Source organism: Prionailurus viverrinus, chromosome C1 (assembly GCF_022837055.1).
Source record: "Prionailurus viverrinus isolate Anna chromosome C1, UM_Priviv_1.0, whole genome shotgun sequence".
NCBI classification, from domain to species: Eukaryota; Metazoa; Chordata; class Mammalia; order Carnivora; family Felidae; genus Prionailurus; species Prionailurus viverrinus.
The window spans coordinates 183,022,384-183,035,112 of NC_062568.1; the positions used below are offsets into that span (position 1 = coordinate 183,022,384).

A 12,729-nucleotide genomic window follows, 5' to 3' on the forward strand; every position below is an offset into this window, starting at 1 on the left:
TTGCTTCATAATATTGTGATATTTTACAACAAAAGAACCAGCATTTTTGTCAGTAGGGACTGGGAAGCATTAGAGACTGCTTGCAAAATAATGAAAAGCACAAAATAGAAAATAAAAAGCAAATATCTACACTGTTAATATATTAGAGGGAAAAACTTGAAAAATACACTATTTGTGTCTTTACATCTATTATATTGGATGCATTTTTCTAAGTCATTAAAAATGACCCAGAATATTTTTCTTGCTGAATACTGCATTGTATAAATCCTTTCCTTTTTAAAAAACAGTAGAAATGACATTGTAATACATGCCTTTTATATATAATTCATCTGATTATGTCCTTAATATAGATTCTTAGAGGAGCACCTGGCTGGCTCAGCCTGTTAAGCGTCCAACACTTGGTTTCAGCTCAGGTCATGATCTCACAGTTTGTGGGTTTGGGTCCTGTGTCAGGTTCTGTGCTGATAGCAGGGAGCTTGCTTAGGATTGTCTCTCTCTCCCTCTCTCTCTACCCCTCCCCTGTTTGCATGTTCTTCTCTCAAAATAAATATATTTTTTTAACAAAAAAAAATATATAGATTCTTAGACGTGAAATTTGAGTCAAATGCTATAAACACTTTAAAGGCCTTTGACACAGATTGCCAGACTGTGTTCTGGAAAAGATGCTGCCAAAGTATTCACAGGAAATTTAAGTCCCTGAAATACAGAAAATATTAGAAAATAAATGCTAAAAATAAATAAATTCTAAATGTGTAACTCAAGCTAGAAAAAATGACAAACCTAAAAGTACAAGGATAGAATTAAAAAAAAATTACTAGAATAGAAAATAGCACGTAGAAGCACAATATGTCCTGATTAGAAAAAACAGAAGTAAACCCACACCTAGATATATTTCATAAAATGGCAGAACACTTTTCTACTTTTCACGGTTTTGCTAAACCTTTTTAAAGATAAGGTAATCGGGGTTGTCTGGATGGCTCAGTTGGTGGTGTGTGTGACTTCTGGTCTTGGGATTGTGAGTTCAAGCCAAATGTTGGGTGTAGAGATTTCTTAAAAAATAAGATCCTAAAAAGGTAACCTGAAAATTGACCAGAGAAAAGACAGTGTCTCAGAGGGAACAATAAATTGGTTAATTATGGACTTTCTTTCTTTATTTTTGTATTTATTTTGGGGAGAGCGCAAGTGGGGAAGGCTCTGAGAGAGGGGGACAGAGGATCTGAAGTAGGCTCTGTGCTGACAGGTTGACAACAGTGAGCCCAATGTGGGGCTCGAGCTCACAAACCATGAGATCATGACCTGAGCCAAAGTTGGACACTCAACCGAGCCACCCAGGTGCCCCAATTATGGATTTTTTTTTAAATTTTTTTTTTCAACGTTTATTTATTTTTGGGACAGAGAGAGACAGAGCATGAATGGGGGAGGGGCAGAGAGAGAGGGAGACACAGAATCGGAACCCAATTATGGATTTTAAAAAGCAGCCCCAGAGGCTAAGGCACTGCTAAGTAAAAATAAATGTCAATTTAGAATTCTATACCTAGCTATGCTATAATTCAAGAGTAAGGGAGAAATAACTTACACTCAGGGAATAATTTACTTCTATAAGACACTCTTATAAGGCTTACTATGTGCCAAGCACTATTGTAACCATTCCACAAATATTAATTCATCTGATCCTTATAACAACCCCATGAAGTAGCTATTATCATCCCTGTTTTATAAATAGAAAAACTGAGGCACAAAGAGATTCAGTAATCAAGGTCAAAGGTCACAGAGCTAGTGATTAATAACAGAGCTGCATAGCCACCACAGGTCATCTGGCTGCAGAGTTGGTGCTTTTGACCAATGCACAAGCTGTCTCTGCTCTAGGATGCCGAGGAGTGGAATTCACAAGGAAGGAGGAAATACAAGAACCTGTGGTAAGAAGCTGGCAAATGTGCAGGTCAATCTAAACTTGCATGGTCTACTTACAACAAAATAGTGAAATATTATACAACCATAACATGTAAGGAGAAGCAAAGCGAGTGTTCTAGTATCTACTGTTAATAAAGTTTGCATTAATGCCTCTTCTTAAGTTATGAATGTTAACAGCAAACAAAAAGAGATCAAATGTAACTACTATCTTCTAGAACAAAATAGAGAATAAATAAAAACCCAATGGAAGGAATGAAAAGAAAACCCAAAAATTCCAATCTGACAAATTTTCAAGGACTTTGACAAGCTGATTCTACAACTTACATGAAAGAATAAAGGGCTTTAAATAGCCAGGATGATTTTTATAAAGCTAGATCACTCAAAAATGTATTATTGGCACAGAGGCACACAAATAATGTCTTCAGTAGATTATCTGTCTGATAGCTTAGATGACAAGCTGAAATCCCTTAATTAGTTCTAAAACATCAGCATAAAAAAATCTCAAAAATGTAATGCTTGGGGCATAAAGCAAATTGCAAAAAAAAACAAAAACAAACAAAAAAAACTAAGATATCATGGACACACAGGTAATTAAAAAAAAAAAAAAAAACCCCGAACACACACAGAAATAATACACAGCAACTTGAGCATAATGGTTACCTCTGAGCAGGGCTGAGGGAAAAGACAGCATGAGGCTGCAGTTCAATCTGTTTTTTCCTTACCACCCGCCCCCCCCAAAAAACCTGATGCTAATGTGGCAAAATTTAACATACTATTGTTATATTTTCTGAACTTTTCTGTATGCCTGAAATATTTTATAATTAAAGTATTTTTTAAATCTAAAAACAGAAAAGAGAAGAAGAGTTGGAGAGGAAAAAGCAAAGAGGAAGAAGGAAAAGAAACTAATATAAATGTGAGTTGTTGGAATTTTATTAACACCCTCATTCAATATTTGAGGGCCTCTCACAAGCCAGTTGCCATTATAGCCCTTGGGCATACCAACACCGGCTCCCAATGTGAGCCGATGGTCTCTGGACAGGTCAGCTGACAGTCCTCCTAGAGCCCCAAAGTCTCTCTAATGGTGGATATCCTTCCCCTTGCAATGGCTGCCTAGGGGCACATAGTACAAAGAATTTAGACAAAAAGCTCTCTTCCTTACTCACATTTAATGATGAAGCTGGGTCCCTAACCTCTTCCTAACCTCCTGGCCCCAGTCTTCCTGCTTCATGGCCAGGCCCTCAGGCTCCGTCTCTGATTAATTTATGCCTCCTGAAGGGAGTCAGTCTTATTACTGCCTTCCTATAGGATCCCTCCTTCCATTGGGGGGGATAATGGTCCCACCTGACTTGGGCCACTTGGGGAAACAATGAAGCATGGAGTTGCTTTCCAAGGCCCTTCACAGCAGCTTTTCCACCTCTGGTCCCAACTGGCCCTAACACTGATGGGGTCCATCTCTACCCACTACAGCTCACCCTCTACTCAGCTCAGACTACTCAGGGAAAGCCCTGTACTGGGGTCACCACACTTGTTTGAAACTTTGGAGAAGCCTCTGGGCTTTCTACCCCCACCATCCCACAACCTCCCTCCTAGGCACTGTTCTTTTTCCTTTCCCTCTAATCATTTCCTTTCAGACTTGCTTTCCTCTCCTGACCCAGCCCCTTTCTTTAGCTGTCTCTTCTACAGACATCTACTCTGAAGATGCCTTACCTCGAGACTTCTATAATCCATGCTGCAAGGCACCCAGAAGCCTGGTGACATGATGGACGGGGAGATGCTCAATTAGAGCCAGGAGGCTTTCAGTCTAGAAGGGCCTCTGCCAGGTAAGGGGCATCTTTCCAGGAGGAAAACCTTGTTTGGCACGGGTGCTGGGTTACTTATTGGTTATATCTAACATAAACCTCTTTGTGATGGAATCAACCTTCTGTGGAGCTTGTCAGTCCAGAGCTTGACACATAATTTCATGTCACAGGATTTTTCCTGAATAATACAATAGATACATGTTTTAGCATGAGTTTTGACAAAAGTATTTTTACAATTGATAGTTTAGGGGTGAGAATTCTTATGTTGAAGGCATATAAATTTACTATAGCGGCTTAATAACATGAATATTATCTCAAGTCCATTAGTATATTCCTCAGTTTGACAGGACTTCCCCCCTGCAGGGATTAACTAACGATGAAACCCATGATCTGACTGAAATCTTCACCGTGCGGTATTTCAATGTGTGGACTGTGAAGTCTTTATTGCACATCACACTTAAAGGGGTTCTCTCCCAAGTGGATCTGCATTCAAGAGATATTTGTTGAATAGCTACTTGTACCAGGCAGTATGTCAGGAGCTGGGGACAAAATGGTGAACAAAGCATGCGTAACGAGACGCTCATGGGGCTCACAGAATTGTTGCAGAAACAGACTCTAGTAAAGGGGGAGGGATGCACTCTAATAGAAGTTCTGACCACACGTTCCACACCTGTAGGGTTTGTCTCCCACGTGGGATCTGATGAAGATGAAGGTAACAAACTCTTACAGCATCTATCCTATCTAATGGTTTGTCTGTGTGAATTCTTTGATAAACTTGGAGATCTATGCTCTGACTGAAGAAGTTCTTACCACACACACTTGTTGAGTTTCTCTCCTCTGTGGACTTTCAGATGAGCATATGTCTGTGTTTTCAGAGTTTCACGTTTGTGTGGACTCTCTGATGCACTTGGCGATCTATGTTCTGACTGAAGCCCTTACCACATTTATCACATGTGTAGAGTCTCTCTCCAGTGTGGACTCTCTGATGGATGCAAAGGTTGGAGCTCTGAGGGGAGCCCTTGCCACACTCACACTTAAAAGGTTTCTCTCCTGGGGCGCCTGGGTGGCTCAGTCGGTTGAGCGGCCGACTTCGGCTCAGGTCATGATCTCGCGGTCCGTGAGTTCGAGCCCCGCGTCGGGCTCTGTGCTGACAGCTCAGAGCCTGGAGCCTGCTTCCGATTCTGTGTCTCCCTCTCTCTCTGACCCTCCCCCATTCATGCTCTCTCTCTGTCTCAAAAATAAAATAAACGGTAAAAAAAAAAAAAAAAAAAAAAAAAAGTTTCTCTCCTGTGTGAACTCTCCAATGAACACGAAGATTTGTGTTATAACTGAAGCCTTTGCCGCACGTATCACATATGAAAGGTTTCTCTCCACGGTGAATTCTCTGATGATAGCGAAGATCTGTGCTTCGACTAAAGCTCTTCCCACATTCAGCACAGTCGTCAAGTTTCTTCGCTGTGTGGAAAAGAGGATGTTTTGAGAAAAAGAAAATGTTAACTAAAAATCTCGGGGCGCCTGGGTGGCGCAGTCGGTTAAGCGTCCGACTTCAGCCAGGTCACGATCTCGCGGTCCGTGAGTTCGAGCCCCGCGTCAGGCTCTGGGCTGATGGCTCGGAGCCTGGAGCCTGTTTCCGATTCTGTGTCTCCCTCTCTCTCTGGCCCTCCCCCGTTCATGCTCTGTCTCTCTCTGTCCCAAAAATAAATAAAAAATGTTGAAAAAAAAAAAATCTCAATCAAGGCTGCAAGCAATAGGATATCAGACTGGAGAATGTGGAAAACTATATTAGTTAAAAAACCAACTTGAAGAGTTCTACTAGGATTCAAAGGGAAAGGATCAAGAAAGTGAAATTGTGAAAATGAAATTATGAGAAAAATATTAAGTCGTGAAGGCTAGATCTAGAAGATCTTACAAATGTATAGGAGATCCAGAAAGAGCAAACAAATAGAATTCATGAAAGTGTTACTTAAGCTGAAAGAGACTTTCAGTCTAGAAAATCAAATAACCCTCCCCACCCAGTACCATGTAGGAGCTGAAAAAAGGACAAACATATTCACATATCTAGATGAAATTTCTGAATTTCAAGGATCAAGAAAACAAAAGCATATACAACATTTAAAAAAAAAATAAAACAAGTTATCCCCTGAAAAGAGAGTAAGAGCAGCAGAAGACAATAGTACAAGGTCTCCAGTATCCTGAAGGAAAAAGATGATACTCAATAATTCTAAAACCTCACCTGATGGTTCCTTTACATAGGCAAAAGGAAGATACCCTCAAAAAAGCAAAGACAACCAAAATTAAAATAAAAACTCATGAAGAGGGAAAACACGAAATATAAAAAGTAGAAATAAATAATAAAAATGTAAAAGCTTGGGGTGTCTGGGTGGCTCAGTCGGTTAAGCTTCCAACTTTGGTTTCAGGTCAGGTCATGATTTCATGGTTTGTCAGTATAAGCCCCCCATCAGGGTCTATGCTGACAGCACAGAGCCTGCTTGGGATTTTCTCTCTTTCTCTGTGCCCTGCTCGTTCTCTCTCTCTCTCTCTCTCTCTCTCTCTCTCGCAAGATAAACTTAAAAAAAGTAAAAGCTTTACCTCCTTTTCACCCAACAAAATCTCATAAAACAATAAGGGGAAACTTCTCTGATCTGATTCAGAGATGAACAGGCTCAATGACTGGCAAACATGATTACTTAAAAAAAATTTTTTTCACACCTAGATATATTCTGTTAAATTTCAAAATTCCAAGGAGAAAAAGATGAAAGTTCTAAATGTTTTCAGAAGGAAGGGGGAAAAAAGAACAGGTTAAACAAAAATGAGAGAATTACTAAATGAATGAATCAAATTGGAGTAAGCAATATCAGGAGGTTAAAAACAAAGATAGGATGGCTAAAACATTCTCAGGGAAAAATGATTTTGAATCTAGAGGTCTCTACTCTGCTACACTAGTATCCAAGACTGGGGTGAATATAAATACCCTTACAAACATGTAGAGATTCAGAAAGTTTGTTGGCAAATGAAGAATAGATCCAAGCAAAAAACAGATGTGGGATTTAAGAAATTATGGAAAAAATTAAAGCCACCTTAATCTCTGAAAAAATAAAGACACGATGTAAAAAAATTAAGAATTATATCTTGTTTCAACTAAACACAGGCCATGGGGAAAAGGGTGTGTTCGTGTGAGAATGCTAAGTGAAAGTTTGTTAATAGGTCTGTATTGTTCTGGAAAGTAGAAGTTATAAAGAACTGTTTAACACTTGCCACTGACAGCAAAATAACATGTTAAAATCTTAAGGGTAATTAAAGAATAAAAATGGAGGGGGAAAAGGAAAGTAACAATTCGTTTAGAACTCCCAAATAAGGGAAGGGGGTGAGGAATTAGAATGCATAAAATGTCAAGAATCATTATTACAGTAAATGTAAAAGGACTAAATTCCCCAAGAGTCTTAAAGACTCCAAGATTAGGTTTAAAAATACAGCCATTTTCAGCTTGCAAGAGACAAATCTATAGCAGGCAAATGCTAACTAGGAGAACAGAAGAACAACATTAATATCTGACAAAGCAGAATTCAAGGCAAAAGACACTAGGGGATTTCTGGGGAAGATGGTGGAGTAGGAGGACCCAGTTCACCTCATCCATGGCCACAGCTAGATAACACTCATATCAGTATAAGTAACCCAGAAAACAACCCAAAGAATGGTAGAAAAAACTCTACAACTCAATGTAAAGAAGAAGCACCTCAAAGAGGGTATAAATAATATGGCAGGGAGCTAAACATAAATTGTGGGATACCCAAGGAAGGGAGGGAGCAACAGGCGTGGAGAGGGGGGAAAAAGATGATCACACTAGGGAACCTGTACAGGGTACATCACTCGCCATAGCATTTGGCTCTGAAAACTGGAGGGGCCAAATTTTGTGGGTTCTTACAACCAGCAGAACTCGAACCCTGGAACATCAAAAATCAGCAGGCTTTGCTCTGGGAGAGCCCAGAGGGCAATAGGAAACAGAGAAACTGCCATTAAAGAGCTAGCATGACAGACAACCCATGGAGACACAGTGTAGAAGCAGCAGCTGGAAAAATGGGGCATATGGGAGGGAGAAAGATATCCAGATCCAGGAGGCACTGAGATCTCCCGACAAAAATCAACCCGAGGAGGTTCACACCAAGACACAGTAATCAAAATAGCAGAAAGTAGCGATGGAGAATTTTGAAAGCAGTAAAAGAAAAGACAGTTATATACAAGGGAAACCCCATATGGCTATAAGTGGATTTTTCAGTAGAAACTTTGCAGGACAGAAGGGAATGGCATGATATGTTCAAAGTGGTGAAAGAAAAAAAATCTACAGCCAAGAATACTCTATCCACTAAGGCTATCATTGAGAATACAAGAGAGAAAGAACTTCCCAAACGGAAGCTAAAGGGGTTCTTGACCACTAAACCAGCCCTACAAGAAATGTTAAAGGGGACTCTGAGTGGAAAGGAAAGATCATAATAAGAAAAGTAGGAAGCACAAAAGCAGTAAAAATAAGTGTATCTGTAAAACTCAGCCAAGGGACTCACAACATAAAAAGATGTAAAGTATGACACCATGTACCTAAAATGTAGGGGGTGGGAAAGAGTAAAGAATGGACTCAAACTTAAGTGACCACCAACTTAGTGTAGACTGCTATATGCGGAACATGTTATATACAAACCTAATGGTAACCACAAATCAAACACCAGTAATAAATGTGCAGAAAGGAAAGGAATCCAAGTACATCACTAAAGAAATCCAACTTACGGTGAGAGAAGAAAGCAATGGAAAAAAGAAACAGATAAGATCTACAAAAACAACCATAAAACAACAAAATGGCAACAAAATATCAATAACTTCTTTGAATGTAAATGGACTAAATGCTGTAATAAAAAGATATAGGGTGATGGACTAGATAATAAAAACAAGACCCATCTATATGCTGCCTCCAGGAGACTCATTTCAGATCTATAGGTACATGAAGATTGAAAGCGAGGGGATGGAGGTGCCTGGGTGGCTCAGTTGGTTAAGTGTCTGACTCTTGATTTCAGCTTACGTCATGATCTCACAACTCATGAGTTCGAGCTCCACATCAGGCTCCATGCTGACAGTGTAGAGCCTGTTTGGGATTTTCTCTCTCTCCCTCTCTTTCTCCCCCTCTCCCACTCACACTGTAAGTAAATTTTTTTTTTTTTTTAAAACGAGGGGATGGGAAACATTTATCACGCAAATGGATGTGAAAAGAAAGCCAAAGTAGCAATACTTACATCAGACAAAATAGACTTTAAAACAAAGATTGTAACAAGAGACAAAGAAGGATATTATGTAATCAAGGGGACAATCCAACAAGACATAACAATGGTGAATATTTACACACCCAGCATAGAAGTACCCAAATACATAAAATAGTTAATAACAAACACAAACTGATAGTAATACAATACTAGTAGGGGACTTTAACACCTCACTTACATCAATGGACAGGTTATCTAAAGGGAAAATCAATAAGAAAACAGTGACTTTGAATGACATACTAGACCAGATGGATTTAGTAGATATATTCAGAACATTCCATTCTAAAACATCAGAATACACATTCTTTTCAAGTGAACATGGAACATTGTCCAGAATATATCATATATTAGGCCACAAAACAAGTATCAACAAATTCAAAAAGATCAAAGTCCTACCATACATCTTTTCTGACCACAATGCAATGAAACTGGAAATCAACCACAAGAAAAAATCTGGAAAGAGCACAAATACATGGAGGTTAAATAACGTGTTACTAAACAATGAATGGATCAACCAAAAAATCAAAAAATACATAAAGATAAGTGAAAATGAAAACACAATGATTCAAAATCTTTGGGATGCAGCAAAAGCAATTCTAAGAGGGAAGTTTACAGCAGTACAAGCCTACCTCAGGAAGCAAGGTTGGGGATAGGGTTAGGGTGAGGGTTACACAACCTAACCTTACACCTATAGGAACTAGAAAAAGAAGAAAAAATCCAAAACTAGCAGAAGGACAGAAATTATAATAAAGATTAGAGCAGAAATAAATGATACAGAAGCTAAAAAAACAATAGAACAGATCAATGAAACCAGGAGCTAGTTCTTTGGGAAGATCAACAAAATCAATAAGCCTCTGGCCAGACTCATCACAAAAAAAGAGGACTCAAATAAAATCAGAAACAAAAGAGGAGAAATAACAATCAACACCACAGAAATACAAAGGATTGTAAGAGAATATTATGAAAAATTATATGCTAACAAATTGGACAACCTAGAAGAAATGGATAAATTCCTAGAAAGCTACCTAGGAATTGCTAGATTGAACTACCTTCAATCTACCCAAATTGAAGCAGGAATAAATAGAAAATTTGAACAGACCAATTACCAGCAGTGAATTGAATCAGTAATCAAAAAACTCCCAGGGGAAGAAAAAAAAAAAAAAAAGCCCAGGACCAGTTGGCTTCACAGATTAATTCTGCCAAACATTTAAAGAAGAGTTAATACCTGTTCTTCTCAAACTTTTCCAAAATATAGAAGGGAAAGAAAATTTGCAAATTCATTCTATGAGGCCAGCATTACCCCAATTCCAAAACTAGACAAAGACATCACAAAAAAAGAGAACTACAGGACAATACCTCTGATGAGCACAGATACAAAAATATTAGCAAACCGAATCCAACAATACATTAAAAAATCAATCACTATGATCAAGTGGGATTTATTCCTGGATGGCAAGGGTGGTTCAATTTTCACAAATCAATTCAATGTGACACATCACATCAATAAGAGAAAGGATAAAAACCATATGATCATCTCAATAGACACAGAAAAAGCATTTGACAAAGTACAACATCCAGTCATGATAAAAACACTCAACAAAGTAGGTTTAGAGAGAACATATCTCAACATAATAAAAGCCTTATATGAAAAACCCACAGTGAACATCCAACTCAATAGGGGAAAACTGAGAGCCTTCCTCCTAAGGTCAGGAACAAGACAAGGATGTCCACTCTCACCACTTTTATTCAACATAGTGATGGAAGTCCTAGCTGCAGCAATCATACAAGATAAAGGACTAAAAGGCATCTAAATTGGTAAGGAAGAAGTAAAACTTTCACTCTTTGCAGATGACAAGATACGATATATAGAAAACCCTAAAGACTACACCAAAAAAACTATTAGAACTGATACATAAATCCAATAAAGTTGCAGGATACAAATGCAATATATAGAAATCTGTTGCATTTCTATACACCAATAACAAAGTGTCCGAAAGAGAAATTAAGAAAATAATCTCATTTACAATTGCACTAAAATGAATAAAATACCTAGGAATAAGCTTAACCAAGGAGGTGAAAGACCTATACTCTGAAAACTATAAGACATTGATCAGAGAAATTAAAGACAACACAAATAAATGGAAAGATACAGCATGGTCACAGATTGGGAAAACAAGTATTGTTAAAATGTCCATACTATCCAAAGCTTTTAGAATGTTGTTCAAACTGGGATGCCCAGGTGGCTTAGTTGGTTAAGCATCTGACTCTTAATTTTGGCTGAGGTCATGATCTCACGGTTCACGGGATCAAACCCCACGTTGGGCTCTGTACTGACAGCATGGAGCCTCCTTGGGATTCTCTCTCTCCCTCTCTGCCCCACTCACATGCTTTCTCTAAATAAATAAATAAACTTAAAAAAGAATATTGTTTGAACTTAAGTGACCATCAACTTAATATAGATTGCTATAGAGGTGCCCAGGTGGCTCAGTCTGTTGAGCATCCAACTTCGGCTCATGTCATGATCTCACAGTTTATGAGTTCAAGCCCTGTTCCAGGCTCTGTGCTGACAGTTCAGAGCCTGGAGCCTGCTTTGGATTCTGTGTCTCCCTCTCTCTGCCCCTCCCCTGCTCGTACTCTGCCTCTCTCTCTCAAAAATAAATAAACATTAAAAAAAATTTTTTTTATCCTCAAAAAACTAAAAATAGAACTACCCTACAACCCAGCAATTGCACTACTAGGCATTTATCCAAGGGATACAGGTGTGCTGTTTTGAAGGGACACATGCACGCCCATGTTTATAGCAGCACTATCAACAATAGCCAAAGTGTGGAAAGAGCCCAAATGTCCATCGATGGATGAATGGATAAAGAAGATGTGGTATATATATACAATGGAGTATTGGCAATCAAAAAGAATGAAATCTTGCCATTTGCAACTACGTGGATGGAACTGGAGGGTATTATGCGAAGTGAAATGAGTCAGAGAAAGGCAAAAATCATATGACTTCACTCGTATGAGGACTTTACGAGACAAAACAGATGAACATAAGGGAAGGGAAACAAAAATAATATAAAAACAGGGAAGGGGACAAAACAGAAGAGACTCATAAACATGGAGAACAAACTGAGGGTTACTGGACGGGTTGTGGGAGGGGGGATGGGCTAAATGGGTAAGGGGCACTAAGGAATCTACTCCTGAAATCATTGTTGCACTATATGCTAACTAATTTGGATATAAATTTAAAAAAATAAAAAAACAATAAAAAAATTTTTTTAATAAAATATAGATTGCTATCTACACAGTCTGTTCTATATGAACCCAATCAATGATAACCACAAATCAAAAACCTAAAATAAATACACAAAAAATAAAGAGAAAAGAATCCAATCATAATGCTAAAGAAATCCAGTAAGCCACAAAGGAAGAGAGCAAGAGAAGAGGAAAGGAATAGAAAAGAACTATGACCAGAAAAAAAAAATAAATAAATAACAAAATGGCAATAAGTACATGCTTATCTATAATTACTTTAAATGTAAATAGACTAAATGCTCCAATCAAAAGACAGGGTGACTGAATGGATTAAAAAACAAGACCCATCTATATGCTGCCTATAAGAGACTCACTTCAGACCTAAAGACTCAAAGAGACTGAAAGTGAAGGAATGGAAAACGATACCCATGCAATAAAAAGGGAAAAAGAGCTGGAGTAACAATACT

The 12,729-nt window shown here is 38.4% G+C and overlaps 1 long non-coding RNA gene across 1 annotated transcript; it reads right to left on the reverse strand.

Annotated features, from left to right (window-relative positions):
• Window positions 1–2,823: 2,823 nt before the first annotated feature.
• Window positions 2,824–4,866, reverse strand: LOC125173962 (uncharacterized). The gene is made up of 2 exons (XR_007155204.1): window positions 4,521–4,866; window positions 2,824–3,888 (listed from the first exon to the last, which is right to left on the reverse strand). It is a non-coding gene; the product is annotated as an uncharacterized LOC125173962 (long non-coding RNA).
• Between the last annotated feature and the right edge of the window lie 7,863 nt (window positions 4,867–12,729).